A 19,541-nucleotide genomic window follows, 5' to 3' on the forward strand; every position below is an offset into this window, starting at 1 on the left:
ACTCCACTTGGGGAATTTGTGCTTCTGGCTGCTGTAATGTGGATCTACAAGTATTTGTTCTCAGAAGATGACTGCTAACATTAGGGGATACAGTAGGTTTTTCATTATACTTTAAGAATCAGTATCCCCCACCCCAGTCTCTTTGGGCTCCCTGTGCCAAATGACCAGAAGGCAAAGAAAGGAGTCACCATCCTGGCAGTGGTAATGGACCTCTGATCATTAGGAGGCGCTAGAGCTGCTGCTACACAACTGGGACAATGAGGAATCTGGTTCCCAAATAATTCTCTTAATGCCCAGTGTTAATGGTAAGTGGATAAGTACAGCAATCACAGCCTAAGAAGGCCATGGCAACCCTGGGTTCAGAACTTTCAGGGATAAGTGTCTTTATCACCTCACCAGGAAAGGCAACTAGATAACAGGGGTGCTAATGGAGGGGAATCTAAGATAGGTAGTGGAGGAGGAGTATCTATTATGGCTTCAAAATCCACTGCAGCAGTGACAGGAGCTATAACTAACCCGTGTCTTTGAAGTTTCCCAGAAAACAAGACTCCAAAATCCTGAACAAGCTCTTCTCAAGTAGAATAAACTTGTTACAAGAAGGAAGTGAATGAAGTGTCTCAAGGGGTGGACTGTAGTAGACACTGTCATGTGTTACCCAGATCCCTCTTCAGGGCCAACCTACACAGCTCCCAGCTGCTGATGGCTCACACCTGTGTCTCTTCCCCCCTTCCCCCCTCCCACTATCTCCTCCCCCCCAACTCCGAGTCAAGCCTTTGTTCTCAGTCTAGCTGTGGAGGACACAACAAACTGGCCCATGTTGGTATTATGAGCGTTGTGCTCTACCATGTTTCCCCGAAAATAAGACCGGGTCTTATATTAAGGTTTGCTCCAAAAGATGCATTAGGGCTTATTTCAGGGGATGTCATTCTGAAAAATCATGCTAGGGCTTATTTTCCGGTTAGGTCTTATTTTGGGGGAAACACGGTACTAAAATATAAAGCTTTTCCCTTTAAAAATGTTTTATTACTTGTAAAACACAATAGGGGTATAGTGATACATGAATAACAACAGAAATTTACAAATTGCAAAACAATTATTTTTGGTGTTATTTTATGTAATACAATAAATAATACTTTCTTAATGTGATGTCTTGATCACATTTTTCAGGTTCACTTATCTACAAATTCATTTATTAGGTCATCAAAATTTATCCTTTTAGCAATTTAATTTTCAATCAATGTAAATTGAAAGAGACTCAGTCGCTCTTGGCAAATGCAAGATTGCAGGTAACTTTGATAATGTTTAATTTTGAAAAGGCTCTTTCTGAGGATGCAACTGTTACTAGAGCTATTAAGAGTATTTTTTTATTTTATTTTATTGGGGAATATTGGGGAACAGTGTGTTTCTCCAGGGCCCATCAGCTCCAAGTCATTGTCCTCCAATCTAGTTGTGGAGGGCGCAGCTCAGCTCCAAGTCCAATTGCCGTTTTCAATCTTTAGTTGCAGGGCGCACAGCCCACCATCCCATGCGGGAATTGAACCGGCAACCCTGTTGTTGAGAGCTCGCACTCTAACCAACTGAACTGAGCCATCCGGCCGCCCTTAAGAGTATTTTTATAGGCTGTGACAACCTTGGGATAAATTTCTAATAGATTATTTTAAAATATATTGTGTTTTGAAATTAAAATTTTTTAGTATATCTGGAGCTAATGATTCTCACGAAACAATTTTTTTAAAAAATTTAACTGTATAAATCAGTTTCATGTAAGTCTGAATTTAATTTTAAATGTAAATTTATACAATGGCATTTAAATATTTTCTCTGACATTTCCTATAACTTGTAGAGGTCATAGAAGAAATTGAAAGTGGCTTCATGATTTATATGTAATCAAAATGCCCGCTTATGCATTCTATTACTGTACCTTCAATTACAAGGAAAAATCAATTTTAAAAATTGTCTTCTTTGTTAATAATTGGTCCATCTGAAGCTTCCGATGAAAATAGTGTTCTTTTCAGTTGAATTTGACGATCTTTAAATTTAATTTCTATTTCTAAGCCTGTGGATATTTGTCATGCAATGTTGCTGTAGTTTTCAAAACCCAAGCTTCTAAACTCTGAAAAGCTCTACCAACTCCCCGATATGCTTTGTTGCAACATCCATGTGTACGCTTTGATTTTTAAAAATAATTTCCTGACAAAAGTATACTGTCTGAGCTCCAGCAGTTTCTGTCCAGGCGCTCAGGCTGGAGAGTTAATATTTGTGCAGATGTCACAGGGATGGGGTCCAGGCATTGATGGGTAAGCTGGCCTCCCACTGCGGGTCCCAGTGCTAACCCCATGTGGAGCCACTCCTCTCTCCTGCGCCTCAGCTGCTACTTCTGCTGCCATGACCACTGCCAATCTGGGCCTTGGGGCTCTGCAGTGCCCTGACTGCCCCAGGCGTGCATGTGCGCCCTGGGTTGCCAGGGAATGCTTTGGCTGTGCTGTGTGCAGAGCCCAAGCTGCCACCCAGTGTATCTGCTGCTCACTTGCATGCTCCATTGTCCTACCAGATGTTATTTACGAAACACAGGTTCAAATGTAAAATTATGAAGAATTTGCAGACAGAGGCAGCAAAGCATTAAACCAAGCATGGGGCCCTTCGGAGAGCGGACCCTGTGCTTTTGTGACACTGTCCGCGGGCTTCAAGCTATACTTTTAGACTAACTCACTGGTCAGCTGGTGTAAAACTCCCTGTGTTGATTTGAGTTCCCCTCAAAAAAGAGGGATCCTGAGGCCAGGATGTAGGCGCAAGTTGTTATTTGAGGGTGGGGAAGTGAGAAAGGGAAATGGGAAAAGCCCATTCAGACCTGTTAATAGGCGCCTGGGGTGCAATGCTGCCTGGGGTCCTCCGAAGGACTGTGTAGAAGATACCAGAAACATCCTTCTACTGAGAGGCCAGGAAGTTGGGGGTATTTATCCTTCACTGCCCATTCCTCACTGGTTGAGGGCCACTCCTAACTCCTGAGGCATTAACACAACCTGCTTCCCAGTCCCCAACCCACACCACACATGCCTCCCTGGGCCCCTGGGCCCGGGGGATGCCTTCTGGAAGAAAGACACAGGAAGCCATAGAATACTTGTCTGCGTGCAGATGACCTCCGGGGCGGAGCTCCGAGAGATGGGTGCAGCCATACAGGCCCAGACCTTTCCTCTCAACTCTCCCACCCCTGCCCCCTAGCGCGCACGAACCGCGTGGGCCTTTTCATTTATCCTTAATGCTGTAATTAGTGTTTAATTTCCTCCTCACATTAGTATTGCAAGTGTCTCCAACAACTTTATTCTCTTGCTTTATTTATACTAGTGAAAAGGCACTTAGAAGCAAAGGATGCCCACCTCTATATATCTCTCTACCTGTTTATTTCTGTGTTTACGGGGTGCCTATCACCATGGTATCTGGTCATTAAGACAGCCCCAGTAGATCAAATTCATTACCTAAGAGAGGAGGAAAAACCCGCCGCTCCTCAGCTCCGTGCAGAAGGCATGCGGTAGCGCACCCAGGGCTCGGGCTCAGGGAGACCCGCCAACCTGGCGGAGCCTCTTGTTTTCCAACTCAAGGAGAGGAACATTTTTGGCAAAGAAGTGAATCCCCTCCTAGAGCTAGGCATGGAGAGCTTGCAAACTAATTTGGAAGATCTATCAGAGGGTGGGAGTCAATATGTTGGGCATTTAAAATTTGAAATGATTTCAATTTCATTGCTCTCCAAATATCAAATTGAGCCTATTTTTCACAAACGCAGCTTCGAGCTCTGAGCAGCTTCCACTGGAAGATTCTGGATGTTAACTCCTTCTTTCTCACCCTGGAGTTACAGAGGGTGCCAGGCTCAAACAGCAAGGAGCAGCTCTTTGTGCCCAGGCCTGTGTGGCTGCTTGAAGGCTCCAGCTCCCCAGGGCAACCTGGGAATGACGTGGAGACCTCCGTCCGGTGCTGTTGGTCACAGCCTCGGTCCTCCTGCCCTGCCCTCCCTTCCAGCCTCTACCTTCTGCCCTTAGGACTCCCTCTGAGTTTATGGCCTTGTGATAGAGCAGGAAGAGAGTTCAGCGTTGTTGTCACCCCCTTACTCCCCACAAACACACACACACAGCAGAGCCAAACACTGAACACCGAGTTTTTCAGTGGAGAAATTAGGGTTGCTTCATCTTCCAAGTGCTAAGCAAGGAGAACTGGAAGCTGTAGCACTTAAAATCTGACCTTTTCCAATCAGTTTTAAGGGGTTAGGGGGAATAGGTATGTGGAAGTGCTGGCGGGGCGAGTTTTAATTGGCGGACCTTGGAACTTGGCCATTTATGGTAAGGAGCTTCAGCACCAGATCTTCCTGGACAAAGGACCCCTCACCTGAAATGGTTTGGGTGTTCAAATTCCAGTCATGTCGAGATCCTTTGGTTCCGTGGGGAGGGGCGAGTTTTTGCTTCTGGGTGCAACTGGAGAATAGGGGTGGGTGGCACATGCTCAGTACTATCTCTGTAAAATAACTCAAGGATTGTATTAATTACCAATCTGCTTTAAGGGAACGGAATCAGTTTAAAGCTCATCAATGTGACTTCTGTGCTGTTTCAGCCCGGCCTTCCCTTCAGAGAATAGTGACCACCATGACTCTCCTTCACTACAGCTACTGTGTTTCCCCAAAAATAAGACCTAGCCGGACAATCAGCTCTAATCCGTAAAATAAGACCGGGTCTTATATTAGTTTTTGCTCCAAAAGACACATTAGAGCTGATGGTCCAGCTAGGTCTTATTTTCTGGGAAACACGGTAGGGCTTTGTCTCATGGTCTATATGGGCTGTTCAGACCAAACGTCTTGTCAGCCCAGGACTCTCAGGGTCCCCACCGTGGGCATTTCTCCCCAGGGAGCTCATGCAGGCCCAGATAGGAGAATCCAAATAATATCATGGGTGAGAAAATACAGGTGATGTATTTCCTTTTTAAATGACATAATGTTAATGATATGTTAATAATGACATGTTAATGTTGGTCCATTAAAATCGTTTCCACCCCACCCCTCTGAGTTCCTCTGGCTGGTCTAATAATCAAATCAACATGAGACAGATTAGCAAGAGAAAAACAAATTAAAGTTTAATAACATTTATACCTCTCGTACACATGGGAGAGACCCAGGAACACTGAGTAACTCACCAAAATGGTGGAAGCCATCACCTTAAATACCCCCTTCAGCTAAAGTCACTTATGGGAGGTGACCAGGAAAAGCTCAGTAAACAAGGGTCAGGTTGTTAAGCAGATTTAGTCCCCGCCTTCTCCATTGTTGGTGAAGGCAGGCCTGGTACAGGGAGGGAAACACTCTTACAGATGGAGATTTCCTTACAAATCTAAATGTCCTTTTACAAAGGGTAACTACTACCCGGTTTTCAGAGCTTCTCCCAGGTCTGCTGTTTCTTAAAATTTGCCCGTCTAAAATCATATCTAAAGGAGGCATATTTTGGGGTGGCAAACTCTGCTCCCCTTTAATTTCATCATATTTTCGCCTCTGCAAATATACATATAAACATATTTATTTAAACAAAATTAGGGTATGCCATATGAGCTAATTCAGAAACTGCTTTATTCACTTAAGAATGGATTGTGAGTATTTTCCTAAATAAAAATAAATCTACATTGAGTTTTTTAATGGCTTCCCAGTGTTCTGTTGTATGAAAACATTTTCGCTTATTAAGTGTACCTCCTATGGTTCACTTAGGTCTTTTCCAAGTTTTCACTATTATAAACTACACTGTGATGAGTTCACCTGTGTCAGGTAATCAACTGTGAGCACTTTTGACACCTGCTAGGTCAATCTGAAAGCTTTTGAACCATGGCCGAATTGCCCTCCAGAAAGCTCGTGTGTATTTACCCTCCCACCAGGGTGAAGGGAAGAGATCACGGGCAGCAGGCACACCTCCAGTCTCCTTTCTGTCCTCCAGTCACTGTCTCCCCCTTCTTGAAGACCTCCATGGCTGGCCCCTGCAAGCCAGACCAGCCCCATGCAAAATGGAGGTGGCTGCCTGGGGTGCTGTCCCCCTCCTGGCCTGCAGACCTGCTGCTGTCCTGTCTGGGCCACTGGCTTGTGAAGGATTCCTGCTGCCATGGTGGAGCATGGCCAGGGCTTTGGGCATGCGAGGCCAGGATTGGGGATGGGCTCAGGGTGTAACAGAGTGAAATGCTCGGCCTCTCTGACTCCATCTTGTTCAAGCCTGCTTTGTTCCCATGACCTTCAGGCTAATAGCTTCTGCTTAGTCGTGCATATTGACATGCTAATCATTAGAGGAATTCTGCTTGTGGCTTGAGGAGATAAGGGAAGTATGAATTGTTTATCAAAGATTTGCAGGAAGCTCATGACCAGACTCACATCAACTAGCACAATCTCCCTCAGACCCCTGCTGGCGCCCCGATGTCAGTGGTGGTCATTCACTTCTTGCCCTCCCATTTGCCCTTCCCTTGACATAAAAGAAGGCTGAACTCTGTCCTTTGGTAAGATATATTTGAGGAACCACTAGGGTGCCCATCTTCTAGGCTGGCTCCTTCATGATCCATAAAACTTTCTTCACTCCAAACTCTGACATTTCAGTTTTGGCCTTTTGAAGCATTGGGCACACTTGTGGACTGGTAACAAGGGGCCTTCCTCTGTGACCAGACACAGGGAGTTCACCTAGATAACTCCTTACTGGGACTCTGCAAATTCCTTCCTGCCACTGCCTCTGTTTCTGTAATTTTCCCTGAGATCCCCCTGCTAACATTCCCACATGTTCTTGTTGCTAATGCCACTTCCTCCATGGAGCCTTCCCTGATTCCAGACAGAAGGGGTCCCCCTGGCTTAGGGCTTAGGACCCCTTTTCACATTGGTGAAGTTGTCTTATTCCTGCTTCTAGGCTGATCTAGCTCCTAAGGTGACAACCACATTTCATTTACCAAAGGCAAACATCACTCTGTAACCTGTAGTTTCCAAGCCTAGCTCTCCAAGGGGCCAGCCACATCGCAGACTCATTGGGTAGGGGGGAGGTGGGCGTCTGACCCAAACAAGGAAGGAGGAGAGAGAAAGAACAGTTCTAAAATCCATCTGGAACCTTCTATGTACCCCCCACACCACAAACAGGGCTTATCAACCAGCCGAGGCAGAGTTTCAAGGGCTCTAGGGAGTCCAGCCTTTGCAGTGAGCATGGCTGCTCTGATATTGTGATTTATAATAAGAAAAATATATTTGGTCTTTGACCCTGTTTCTGGCACAGAGTTTCTACAACCCTGGGAATTTCCTGTGTTAGGGTGATAAAGGTATCTTGTGTTATATGAGGTGACTTTTGGAAAGCCCTTAGGTAACCTAGCCACAGGGATGGGGTCTGGTTGCCAGGATAACCAATCTTACCATTAAAGTGTTGGAACTTTCAGGCCCAACTTCTGGGGAGGGGAGAGAGGCTGGAGGTTGAATCGATCCCCAAGGGCCAATGATTTGATCAATCATGCCTATGTAATGAAGCCTCTATAAAAACCCAAGGGTTCGGAGAGCTTCCAGGTTGGCAAACACGTGGAGAGTTGGGGAGAGTGGCGCGACTGAAGAGGGCATGGAAGCTCCTCATCCCTTCCGAGCACCTGGCCCTAAGCATCTCTTCCATCTGGGTGTTCCTGAGTCATATCCTTTTATAATAAACCGGTGATCTAGTAAGTAAATGTTTCTCTGAGTTCTGTGAACTGCTCTAGCAAATTAATCAAACACAAGGAAGGAGAAGGTCGTGGGAACGTTTGATTTATAGCCACTGGTCAGAAATACAGGGCTTGCAACTGGCGTCTGAAGTGGGGAGGGGGGCAGTCTTGTAGAACCGAGCCCTTAACCTGTGGGATCTGATGCTATCTCTGGGTAGATAGTGTCGAATTGAGTTGTCTTGTAGGACACACAGCTGGTGTCTGGAGCATTGATTTTTGGTGATGTAGGGGACCCCCCACACATACACACACACATTGGAACTGGGTTCAGGAACTCAAAGTAGCTGGAATTCTGAGTGACTCTGGAGCAACAAGGAGGTCTTCTGCGATGCGAGACCAAGCATCTCCCAGAACACTGGACCTCAAGGCCTGGGGCGTTGGTGCTATCAGAGTTGTGGCAGTAGTAACTATTACTACTGTTACCACGCTATCACAACTATGACAACTGTTACTACTGAGCCTTCGCACCAAGGTGGGTGTGTGTATGGAGGAGATGCAGTTCTGAGGCTCTAACTGCTGCGGCCAAAGGTGCCAAGGAGCACCTTTGTCCCATTTGGGGCAGTGGCTCAGGAATCCCCTTTCTGCAGACATTGGTTATCTCATTCATGCTTTTAGGCTATGATTTCTTTAAACACCAGTATTGTATTTTGTGTACCAAAGGCAAGGATTGTGTCTTGTTTGACCTTGTATTCCAACAGGTAGAGCACAGTGACTGGCTAATAGTAACTGTCTGATGAGCTATCAGCATCGATTTGACCGCTGTCCCCTTGCACTGCCTCCTGTGGTACATGCAACACAGCCTCAGGAAGAGACTCTGACTACCCTCAATTGACAACTGAGGAAACTGATGCTTAGAGAGGGTAAGTAACTTGCCCAAGGTCCATAGCAATGAATGGCAGAACCTGCTTATGCCCAATCCCAACACTTGTATTCTTAACCACTGTATGAGTTTCCAATGGCTGCTATAATAAATTACCACAACTTAATGGCTTAAAACAACACAAACTTCTCAGCTTATAGTTCTGGAGGTCTAAGTCTGAAATTAATCCGATGGGGCTATCATGAAGGTGTTGGCAGAGCTTGGTTCCTTCTGGAGGTTCCAAGGGAGAATCTACTCTTTGCTCCTCCCAGCTTCTGGAGGCTGCTGGTATTCCTTGGCTCGTGGCTGCATTGCTCCAACCTCTGCTTCCATGGTCACACGACCTCCTACTACTCTGACCTCCTGCCTCTCTTAGAAGGACCCTGGTGATTACATCGGGCTCACTTGAATAAGCCAGAATGATCTCCCCATCTCAAGATCCTTAACTTCATCACATCTGTAAAGTCCCTTTTGCCATGTAAGGTACGTACCACTTGCAAGTTCTGAGAATTAAGATGAGGATATCTTTGGGGCCCATTATTTAGTCTACTACAGCAACTCTCTGTGCTGTCTCTCTTATAAATGGTGATGGGATGAATTAATGAAGGAATGAGGGGTATGGAACAGTGTGCCCTTCTTTTGGATGCTCCCCAAAGCAGGTAAGGACTTGGGTACAGGTGATTTACTTGGTAGTGATCCCAGGAATCCCCAGGAGGGCAGTGGGGAAGTGAGACAGAGAAGGGCAAAAAGCCAATAAAGGTGTATAAATAACCTGGTTGCTCCTGTGGGAAACTGGGGCACAATCCTATTGGGGACCCTCTTAGGAACTGTTTTGAACACATCTGAGAATCATCCCACTGAGGGTAGATGTATAAGTGTCCTAGAGTTGCTATAACAAAGTACCACAAACTGCCTCGTTTACAACAGAATGTATTGCCTCACAGGTCTGGAAGATGGAAGTCTAAAATCCAAGTGTCGGCAGGGCGGCTTCCTTCTGGAGACTTTGAGAAAATCCATTCCATGCCTCTCTCTCAGCTTCTGTTGACTGTTGACAATCCTTTGTGTTCCTTGGATGTAGACACATCATTCGAATCTCTGCCTCCATCTTCATGTCACCTTTGTGTGTCTTCTCCCCTTCTCTTTTAAGGACACTTATCTTTGGAATTAGGATCCACTTGGATAGTTCAGGGTGACTTTATCTGGAGATCCTTAACTTGATTATGTCTATAAAGACCCTTATTCTAAATAAGGTCCCCTTCATAGTTTCTGGATTGACAAATCTTTTGAGGGCCACCATTCAACCCATGACACATGTGAGGCGGAAGTATTTGCCCACAGACTCTCATCCCTCACTGGCTAGGGTTGCCCCCAGCAGTGGCAAACCTTAGCACTGAGCCTGGCCCTCTACCAAACAAGCTCCCATGCATCCACAGAAAGCCCCAGGCAGGAAGTCAGAAAAGGATAGGTAGTCACTTTATGTGCGAAGCAGTCAGCAGCCTCAGGAACTGTCCACTGCGGCTGCGGGTGAACCCAGAGGTGGGTCCAGGGAACAAGGCTTGAGGCAACATATGGGGTTGTGTAGAATCTTCCTCTGAGAGATAGATAACAGAGAGCCTTCCTGCGTCCCAATATTTCCTTCCCTTTCTTCCCTCCCCTGACTCCTTAGGCTCAGCCTTTGGAATAAATGAATCAGCAGGACAAACTCTTGTCTGCCTAGAAAGTCGGAGAAAGATCGAGGCCCGGGGTGTTTCATGCCCCTCCCACACAAGCAGGCCCCGGGGGTTTGGCTTCGCAGTGCAGCCTTTGAGGCTGTACATCTTTCTGAGCAGGCCAAGTGGAAAGAGGGGCGGGTAGGGGCGGGGGTGGGGGAAGAAGTAATTAGTTTGATGAATCTTCTTTTTAAGTTGTTCTCTACATGGGCCTCTCACAGCGTTATAGGCTCAGTGATGCATTCTGCGAGTTTTATGAATCCTTAAACATGGGCCATTTTTCAAAAGGGAGAGGTGAAAGCAATCATTTGTTGGCACGAGCCCTGGGTGTCCCTGGTCTGGAACAAGGACACCTGATGATGGCCCCCCCACCCCACCCCCCCCAGGCCACAGAGGGCTTTGGAGAGTCAGGATGAAGCTGAAATATTCTTGCTGCCCACCTTGCTGCCAGAAGTGATGTGTATTCAATGTCCGTCCACACACTCGACAAGCCTCTTCGATATGGTTGCTTGGTGCTCGGATCTGGGGCTGGGGATATAAATGCCGCAGGGCCCTGTCCAGTATCGGCCCACAACCTGCTCCGAGGTGTGGCTCGGGGAAGACTGTACCAGCAGACCCTCCTTGACAAGCTGGGTGGCAATGCCTGCCACACTGCCTGTGGTACATTGCAAAACTGTCTCAAATTCTTCCTTGCCCTTTGGTTGTGTTCTCCCACACTGACCTTGAACTTGGCCATTGACTTGCTTTGGCGACTCACAAACATAAGTAGAGGCTTGAAAAGTGCTTACGTGGAGGTGCTGGTCCACTTGCTGATCTTGGAATCTTTGCCCACCAGGTGAACAAGCCCAGGCCACCCTGCTGGAGGATGACAGCCGTGGCCCCGTTAGCCCTTTGCTGTACCCGACAGGCAGTCCCCGGAAGCAGAGTTTCCTGACTGACCATGCACCATGGACCAGGATAGGAAGCAGTCAATAAAGAAAACACCATTGAGCAGGTCCCCACTGAGGGCACCTGGGGGACAGTAAGGACCTCATGCCTCAGAGTTATCCCCCTAAGGGGTTCAGGGGTTGCCTACGTATCCCCCAACTCCCTTCAGTCCTTGACTGAGGACTGCTCCTGGGGGCCATCAACTCGCCATTAGACTAACCCCGGCCATGGAGGCTAGAGAAAAGCCACAGTCCCAGAGTCACAGAGCCTGGCACATACTAGGTGCTCAGTAAACACTCCTTCTCACTTGTCCCTCATTCTGCCTGAGGGAGCCTGCTGAGTCCAGCCCAAATAACCTATCATCGCCACGTGAGCTAAGCAGATGGCGGTTGTTCTAAGCCACTAAGTTTTGGGGTGCTTTGTTTCACAACCAAAGTTTACTGCCACACTGTCTCAGCTTTTGGTGGTCCCCATGAAGAGCCCCAACCTGAGCTCCTGGTGGGGCTACATGGGCTGCTTCTCAGCCTAGAACAGGTCCCACCTTTGACTCTGATGCTCTGCCAGCAAAACTAAGTTCACTTTCCACTCCCTTTGGGGGCTTTTTGATGATGGGGACTAACGCGTGGAACTCAAAAACCTTTGACCTTCTTATTTCTAATTTGAGGTCAGCCTCCAGATTGTAAGTTCATTTTAATGGATGGGGACACCGCCCTGGGGTTGAGTTTACTGCAAACAATGGAGTAGACCCCCTGCCCTGGGAGGCAGCCAGGTATTGGACCAGTGCACAGACTGGTGACTTACCCTTCTGCCGGCCTGATGGACATTTGCCCCAAGGTGGCCCAATCTGACACATTCTAGACCCTCTCTCTACTCTCCACCTGCTGCCAGCCTGAAAAACAGAGTGTTTCCCCACTGCGGCCATCCAATAGGAGGAAACCTAGCACAGTTGGATCTGGAAAAGACAGCTCCTTCCATTCTCATTTACGATGAGACACCAACGTCCAGGGTCCTAAATCAAATATCCTTAGCCTCCCTTCCTCTCAGTTACCAGGATCTATCTCTTCCTTTGACCTTTGGCCAGCCACAGAACTGCCAGCCCCCAGAATGAAGACTAATTGACAATAAGGGCCGCAGGTGCTTTTTGAGCAAGGCTGACCTACCCATTGGATAAGGCGGGTGTGTGCCTGGCACCATTTGCCTGTGCTAAAGCCACCGTCACTGTCCATGTCTGGTGGGCAGACATGTTAACTCTGAATGTCCTGTGAAGAAGTGCACAGACGGTTGGTGAGCACTGGCCTGGAGTCCGCAGCACATCCAAGCCCAGAAGAGGCCTGGCCCTGAGCCTTGTTCACACCTTTCCCTCTTAAGCGGAGAGCCCCTGATGTGGAGCAGAGGGACCACCACCACCGCTGGGCCACCGGGTCATGTTCCAGGGGAGAAAACCTCACTTTGGACGCCTCCTGAACTGTAAATTTGTGGCAGAAATGACAAGCCAGCGCCAGGTCTCCTGACTAGCTCTTGGGGGTGAGAAGGAGGAGGCATGAAGAGAAGGGAGGGTATAGACCTTCACACAGGCAAGGCTGATTCTTGTGGAAGAGGTCACGTTCCCAGGGCTGTCCTTTAAGACCCTACCTGCCAGATCGGGTCACAGAACCCAGCAGAAATGAGTTTGTGTGGGTGAATGACTGTGTATATGTGTGGGTGTGGGTGCCTGTGTGTTTGTGTATGTGTGAAAATGTGTTGCATATGTGTGAATGTGGGTAATTTGTGTGTTGTATGCAGACATATTTGTGTGTGTACATATAAGTTTGCATGTGTCTGTATTTGTATACACTTGTGTGTGCACGTGTGCGCCCATCTATACTAAAATCTCTGCTACTGAGAGGAGACTAATCTTGGACCACAATCAGAAATCTCCAGGCCTAGGAACTAGAGGTAAACATTGCAGTGCGGAGCCTAGAGTCATTTTGTATCTCTATTTCCCCCTCGAGTCACAAGCACGGGCTGCTTCCTTCTGATCACCTTACTTTTGTTCTTCCCCCTTCAGCTTTGCCATGTCACTGTTGTTTTGAGATGGGAATGCCGAAGTACCGGCATCTCCATTGCTATTAAATATCACCTGTCCCCAGCCCATCCCCCAAATAAGGGACAGCCAAACTGCCACATCCTGGGGTCACCCATCTCTACCTGCAGAATGAGGGGTGAGCGAGAATGATTGTTTACTAAGCACCTAGTCCCTGCCAGACTCTGTGACTCTTGGCTCATGGCCACGTGTTTCCTGGAATCCCCTCCCAAATACCCCACTTGCACTCACATGCTTATCGCTGGGGCTCCCTTCAGGAACCCAAATGAAACAAGTGACTTATCTGATGAGCTGGGACGAAGAATCCAGGCCTAGAGGGCTCAGCCCTTTCTGGGCCCCCTTTGGGAAGCAGCCTGCCCGGGAAAAGCACATCATCTCAGCTCCCTGTGGTCTTCAGCTCTGCCTGTCGCTGAGTGGGTCAGATCAATGCTGGGTCAAGTGTCAGCAAGACAATTGTTGTGACAGATCTTGAGACACATCCGCCAATACAACCTTTTCTGTAATAAAGAACATTTTGAACTCTACCTTTTGGACATCTATGTCTGCTTCTCAATTGGTTGGGAGGAGAAGAAAGGAGTGTTTTTAATTGACCCTCCTGAAACCCCAACATTTATCACTGTATCCCAGAAGCGAAAAGTGCCAGGACCATAATAGGGACTCATTCACATTTGTTGAATGGAGAAAAGTGACAGAGGGATTCAAACCCAGGTCTGTCTTCCTCCAAGATCACGCCACTTTTTCTAGATCCTGTCCCAGAGGGGAAAGCTGCGGAGAGACTGAGGGAGCCCAGGGAGCAGTAGAATGGCCCTTGATGCCAGGCTCTCTTGCCCTTCTGCAAAGAGAATGTCCTCTGTGGGCCACAGCCCAGGGGCGAGGTCAGACAGCTCTGCCCTCTGGAAGCCAGAGCTTGGCCAGGGATGTGCAAATCCCTGCGCATTCTCCTGCCAGCCTCATCTAATCACAACCCTGTGTGTTTTGACTGAAAAGCTCTACCTGCCTCTCGGGATTGATGAGAAGATTAATGCCTGTTTAGCAAATTACGGCTTCCCCAGCACCTCCTGCTCCTGGGAGAGAAGGAGCCTTGGAAACGGAAAATAAAAACAAACCTCACCGCTCCGTGTCAAGGCTTGGCCACAGCAATGACAGCTGGGCCCAACTCGGCAGAGCGTGGAGGCTTAACAAAGCGAGGTGAGGTCTGGGGCCTGCCAAAGAGAAGGCTGAGGGAATGCCAAGCCCACCCTAGGGCTGTCGGGCATGCAGGGAGAATGCAGAATGGGGCAGGGACGTTCTGGAAAGACAGCCAAGGGCAGCTTGCAGCCAGGGCCTGCCTCCTCTAAAGGCAGGAACAGGGGAGAGAGGGGAGTCCTATCCACAAACAAGAAGGAACGGTCTGCCCTTCTCTAAGTTATTTCTGCCTTCTCCATGGCAGGGAGGCTGATTCTATTCCTTTGTTCCCAGCAACTCAGAAGGAGAATCGGGGGGATTATGGCGACTTTTGCTCATTTTGAGTTTCTTGAGAAATGGAGGTAGAGTGTGGCAAGTGACTCCTCAGCTGATCATGTGTGAATAAAGAGCTGAGAGAAAAGGCAGAGAGACAGGTCTGAAGGGAGGGAAACTGCAGCAGGCACAGGTGTCACCCTGCCCAGATGTCTCTGGCACTCCCAGCTTCTGTGTGTGCCCACGAGGTCCAACTGTGAGCTCAGGTGACCTCCACTGGAGGGCTTGCTAGCGGCCTGCATGCAGGCCAGACTCGGCCTGAGATGACATGAGTTTGAAGATAATTATCTCTGCTCCCTTGCCCCCAGGTTAAGAGAGTGAGACAGGCATGGCGCGGGGTAACTTTCTTAATAAAGCTTCCTTCCTGTCCCCGTCTCACCTCCTCTACTCCACTGTGTTTCCTCCAAATAAACCTGTTATGCTCAAATTTTGTTCTCAGAGTGTACTTCTGAGGGAGTCCAAACTAGGTCAGAATGGAAAGGAGGATCTGGGGAAACAAGGAAACAGGGAGTGGAAAACACTCCAGGAAGAGCGGAAACCTCGTGGCTACCACTTACACAGAAGAAAAAAAATGTTGTGTTATGTTCATGTCCATCAAAGTCTCCTTTAAGAAAAAAAATCGGCAACCTCCTAACTCCACCCTCTCTCTCTTATGAACAATCTCTGTTTTTCCAAAACAGGAACAATGTGCTGACAGAACTTACCCATCTGTGAGTGAAAAGATTTCCTGATGACAGCAGGCCTCCAGGCAGGCCCACCCAACTCCACCCTGCCTGCCCAGCAAAGCTTGGAAAGTGTCTCTGGTTGCCACGCGCTGCTGACGCCCCTGGGCTGGGTCTGGGACAGGGTGGGCACCCAGCAGGTAGGGGAGACAGGGCCTTCCCTATGTTTCGGGCTCTTCCTCGCTCCCTCCACCCCTCCCCCCTCTCCCAGATCTGGAATTTTTAGATTCCTTATACGAGAGGGGCCCTCCCCAATTTGTGGTCTTTGGCCATCTGGAGGACAGATTTGAAGGGGCCACCATCAAGATTGGTTGTGGTTTGTTTGAAGGACTTTTGATTGCTTTACTTTATTTCCTGTCCTAGCCCCATCTGACAACTGTTTCAGCGGTGGCCCAGGGAAAAAATGGAAAACCCAGAGTCCGAAACACTACCTGCTAATTCTGCCAATCAGAGGCCTGTACCCTGTGGCTTTTGATAAGAGAGCACTTTGAGGGAGCCGGTCTGGGCTAGGGGATGAGCAAGGAGAAGCTCGTGGACCCCAGAGAGCACCCAGAAGGGTAACTCAGCGTCATTTCCGGTGTTCCCACAGGCCTCTTCATTCCACCTGCCTACCACAGCAACAGCACAGAGTGAGGAAGCATGAGAGAGGGAGACTGAGTGGGTACTCCCTGGAGGGGGTCCTGTGTGGTGACGTGGAAATGGCCATGGAGTGGGTGAAGGTGACTCTTGTGCTTGCCAGGGCTGTCCCATTATGCCATCTCATGTAACTCTCACATTAACCCTATGAACGGGGATCTGTTGTCCCCATTTCACAGATGAGGAAACTGAGTCATTCAACCAAAGCCAAGAGATGAAGAAGTCAGGTCTTGAACCCAGGCTTTGCTGGTTTCTGAGCCCATGCTCATGATTTTCATACAGAGCCTCACACTGCCCCTTAGGGATTGGAAGAGTGGAACACCAGGACCTGCCCTGGACCCCAGGGGAGCTGCAAGTTTCATCTCAGAAGCTCAGCGTCCTTGTCTGTAAAGGAAGGTGAGCAGGACTCCCCGAAGTCTGCTACTTCCAACTGTGGATGTACGGAGGATGCTGTGGGCTGGCAGATAAGTGACCTGTAGTGGGCCAGACGTGTAGACCCCACGTGTGGGCTGGGCATTATTTCCAGAGACTTCAGGTATTTTGTTTCTTATAGATCAGCCTATTTTACTTGGGAGTTCCGAGCCCCTCCCAAGCCCACGCCCAGTTCCCAGAAGTATCTGTATCATCCATCTGTGAGGCCAGTTCTGGGCACATGGCTGTTCCAGTTATCTATTTCTGCGTAATAAACGACCTCATTCCTGAGTGGCTTAAAACAACTATTTTCTTATATTTTGCAATTTCATAGGTCAGGAATTCGGGCAGTGTTTGACTGTACAACTCTTCTGCTCCTCCAGGCATTGAGGGAGGTCTTTCAGTGGTATTCAGCTGGCAGATGGATTGTTCTGGAGGCTTCACTCACATGTCTAGAACCTTGACAGGGATGGCTGGCAGGCAAAGCTCTGAGTGGTCTTTCCAGCTTGTAGTCTCAGAGTAGTTGTACTTCTCACGTGATGATCCAGGGCTCTAAAAGTGAGTGTTCCAGAGAACCAGAGGGAAGCTACATGGCCTTTTATGACCATAATGCCTCAGAGATTACATAGGGGGCTTCATCCATCCTCTAGTTGTTGAAGCAGTCACAAGCCCACCCAGGTTCAAGGGGAGAGGCTATAAACCCCACCTTTCATTAGAAGGAGTGTGAAAAAATTAAAGCCATGTTTTGAAAGTGTTACAATGGCCCAGCTGTCCAAGTTTGCCCTCAGCTCTCCATGCCCCCACCCCTTCTTCCATAACTCCTTCTCCCCTGCCCCCAGCCAACGCTTACCTCCTCTCTCAGGAATGATCTGAAACACTCATTCATCATAAGTGTCACGGTCTTCACATGTTACTCCCCTGAGGGGCATTTTCACTTGAAAATTGTGGCCTGAGAATGGCGTGGCATAACCAAAGGAATGCATTGCTAATGGTGGAATTTCAGGCATTTACCACAGGCCAGTAGGGGATATATTTTTCGGTCAAGGGACTTTTCCTGCTGTAGACAGCTGGCTGTTCAGTCTACCCTGAGCCTATAAACACCAAATGTAGCCACTGGGATTCTAAAAGCATCCTGGACAGCAGCTTCCACAAAGTGGTTCCTCAGCCGTTACTGAGAATCGGTATCCAGATGATGCAAAAGGGGAGGAGGTGATGTTTCTGGGCCATGCTGGTGTCCAGGTCAGAGCTACACAGATTTGGTTCTTTATTTTGGTGCTTTATAGCGTGAGAATGAAGAGAGTGGTGTCTACAGAATTCAAGTCTGTTTGGAAGTTAAAATATTTATGTAGGATTGGCTCCCTCAGAGGATTCTACCTTTTTTCCCTCATTTGTTTATTTCTCAGCACTAACCTATATGTTAGAAACAAAGAACACGTAAAAAAAAAAAAAGATTATGGAATAATGACCTGATCTAGAATAACGCTAATTTCGAGCAGGGTGGGAAAAACCCACAACTCTCTCTCTCTCTCTCTCTCTCTCACACGCACACACACACCTCATCAGGACTTTGTCTTACTAGTTTTCATGGTTTGATTTAGCCTGATGTCAGGATAAAGTGGGTATGGCCAGTATATTTTAGCTTTCCAGATAAATTTCAGAAATTTCCACACATGGTCTTTTTAATGTACTCCCTTTTTATTTTTATAAGGAGGGTGCAGCTCACAGTGGCCCATGCAGGGATCGAACCAGCAACCTTGGTGCCATCAGCACCACGCTCCAACCAACTGAGCTAACCGGCCACCCCCATGTACCCCCTTTTTAAACCAGAGCTCTTAGTGCTTAGTTTCAGGGGGAGAGGTGAAGAGACATCTGGGAGGTTCTGAAAGGAGGCACCAATGGCATTATGGGTAACTTTAAGTGAGCACTTACTATGTACAGCCACTGTTCTAAGTATTTTCCTTGTATTGACTTCATTTAACTGTCACAACAATCCTGGAGGCAGGTGCCAGAATTATCCCCACCTGACAAATGAGGATTCTGAGACACAGAGAGGTTAAGTAAACATCCCAAAGACACAGAGCTGGGAGGTAGCAGAGATGAGAATTGAACCCAGGCAGTCTGTTTCCAGTGCCCGTTAATACACTAGACCACATATTAATTTTGGTCCTCTGCCTTTGGCCTATACTTCTGGGATAAATTCAGATCAAATTTAGACAAAGGCTGATCTCAAATAGGTAAGAGGCCCTTGTGCTGGCTGGTGAGGGAAGTAACTAAGAAAGTTGGCTTGGTGGGTATGGTCAATGCTAGCTCTGCTTTTGAAGGATGAGGGGCTTCAGGCTGCTTGGAAAATAAAACTAAAGCCTCTTGTTGCAAAATTCAGGAAAGGCGTTTGTCTGGAGTGTGAAAACAGCAAGCTTTGCTCAGGTCTCTTCGGCCTCTATACCTTGCAGACCCTGTAGCCATAAGGGGAGCTCCAGGGCCTCCGTTTCTAGATCAAATGCTTCTAGGAACATTACTCCCACGCTATACAAAGGCTGCCTGTGTTATTAACTCTGGAAGGGCCAGACCCCTCATACAAGTTCATGCTCTGAGTTTAGCAAAGCAGAGAGCTTCTGTTTGAACTTCACTTTGCAAACAGTGCTCGTGTTTGATTGAGAGTTATTTATGGGTCTTGGTGTGGCATAATGCAAAGGACATTGCTAGGAGCCAGGAAATCTGTGGTTTGGTCCCAGCTTTGCTTTAACTTGCTGTGGGATCTTGGGCATCTTCTCTCTCTCTCTCTCTCTCTCTCTCTCTCTCTCTCTCTCTCTCTCTGCCCTCCCCCCACCTTTGCATTATTTAATCTCCAAGTTCCCACCAGACCTGAAATCTTATGATTCTTAGATGAATCATAAAGGTGAGTCAACAGAAACTCTCAAACCCTGGGATCATTTTAGACTGGAGAGAGTAAGAACGCACAGAGGGAAGAAATA

At 47.9% G+C, this 19,541-nt stretch overlaps 1 long non-coding RNA gene across 3 annotated transcripts in view; it reads left to right on the forward strand.

The window, feature by feature from the left end:
• Positions 1-19,541, forward strand: part of LOC117026224 (uncharacterized) — a 91,198-nt gene that overhangs the window by 58,296 nt on the left and 13,361 nt on the right. For 2 of the 3 annotated variants that reach the window (XR_004423724.1, XR_004423725.1), the window contains exons 3-7: positions 8,424-8,585; positions 8,857-9,067; positions 9,529-14,491; positions 15,481-15,662; positions 16,112-16,554. This is a non-coding gene — a long non-coding RNA (uncharacterized LOC117026224). The remainder of the gene's footprint in view (positions 1-8,423; positions 8,586-8,856; positions 9,068-9,528; positions 14,492-15,480; positions 15,663-16,111; positions 16,555-19,541) is intronic. The other variant, XR_004423726.1, reaches the window with a different exon arrangement.

Source organism: Rhinolophus ferrumequinum, chromosome X, assembly GCF_004115265.2.
Source record: "Rhinolophus ferrumequinum isolate MPI-CBG mRhiFer1 chromosome X, mRhiFer1_v1.p, whole genome shotgun sequence".
Classification (NCBI taxonomy): domain Eukaryota; kingdom Metazoa; phylum Chordata; class Mammalia; order Chiroptera; family Rhinolophidae; genus Rhinolophus; species Rhinolophus ferrumequinum.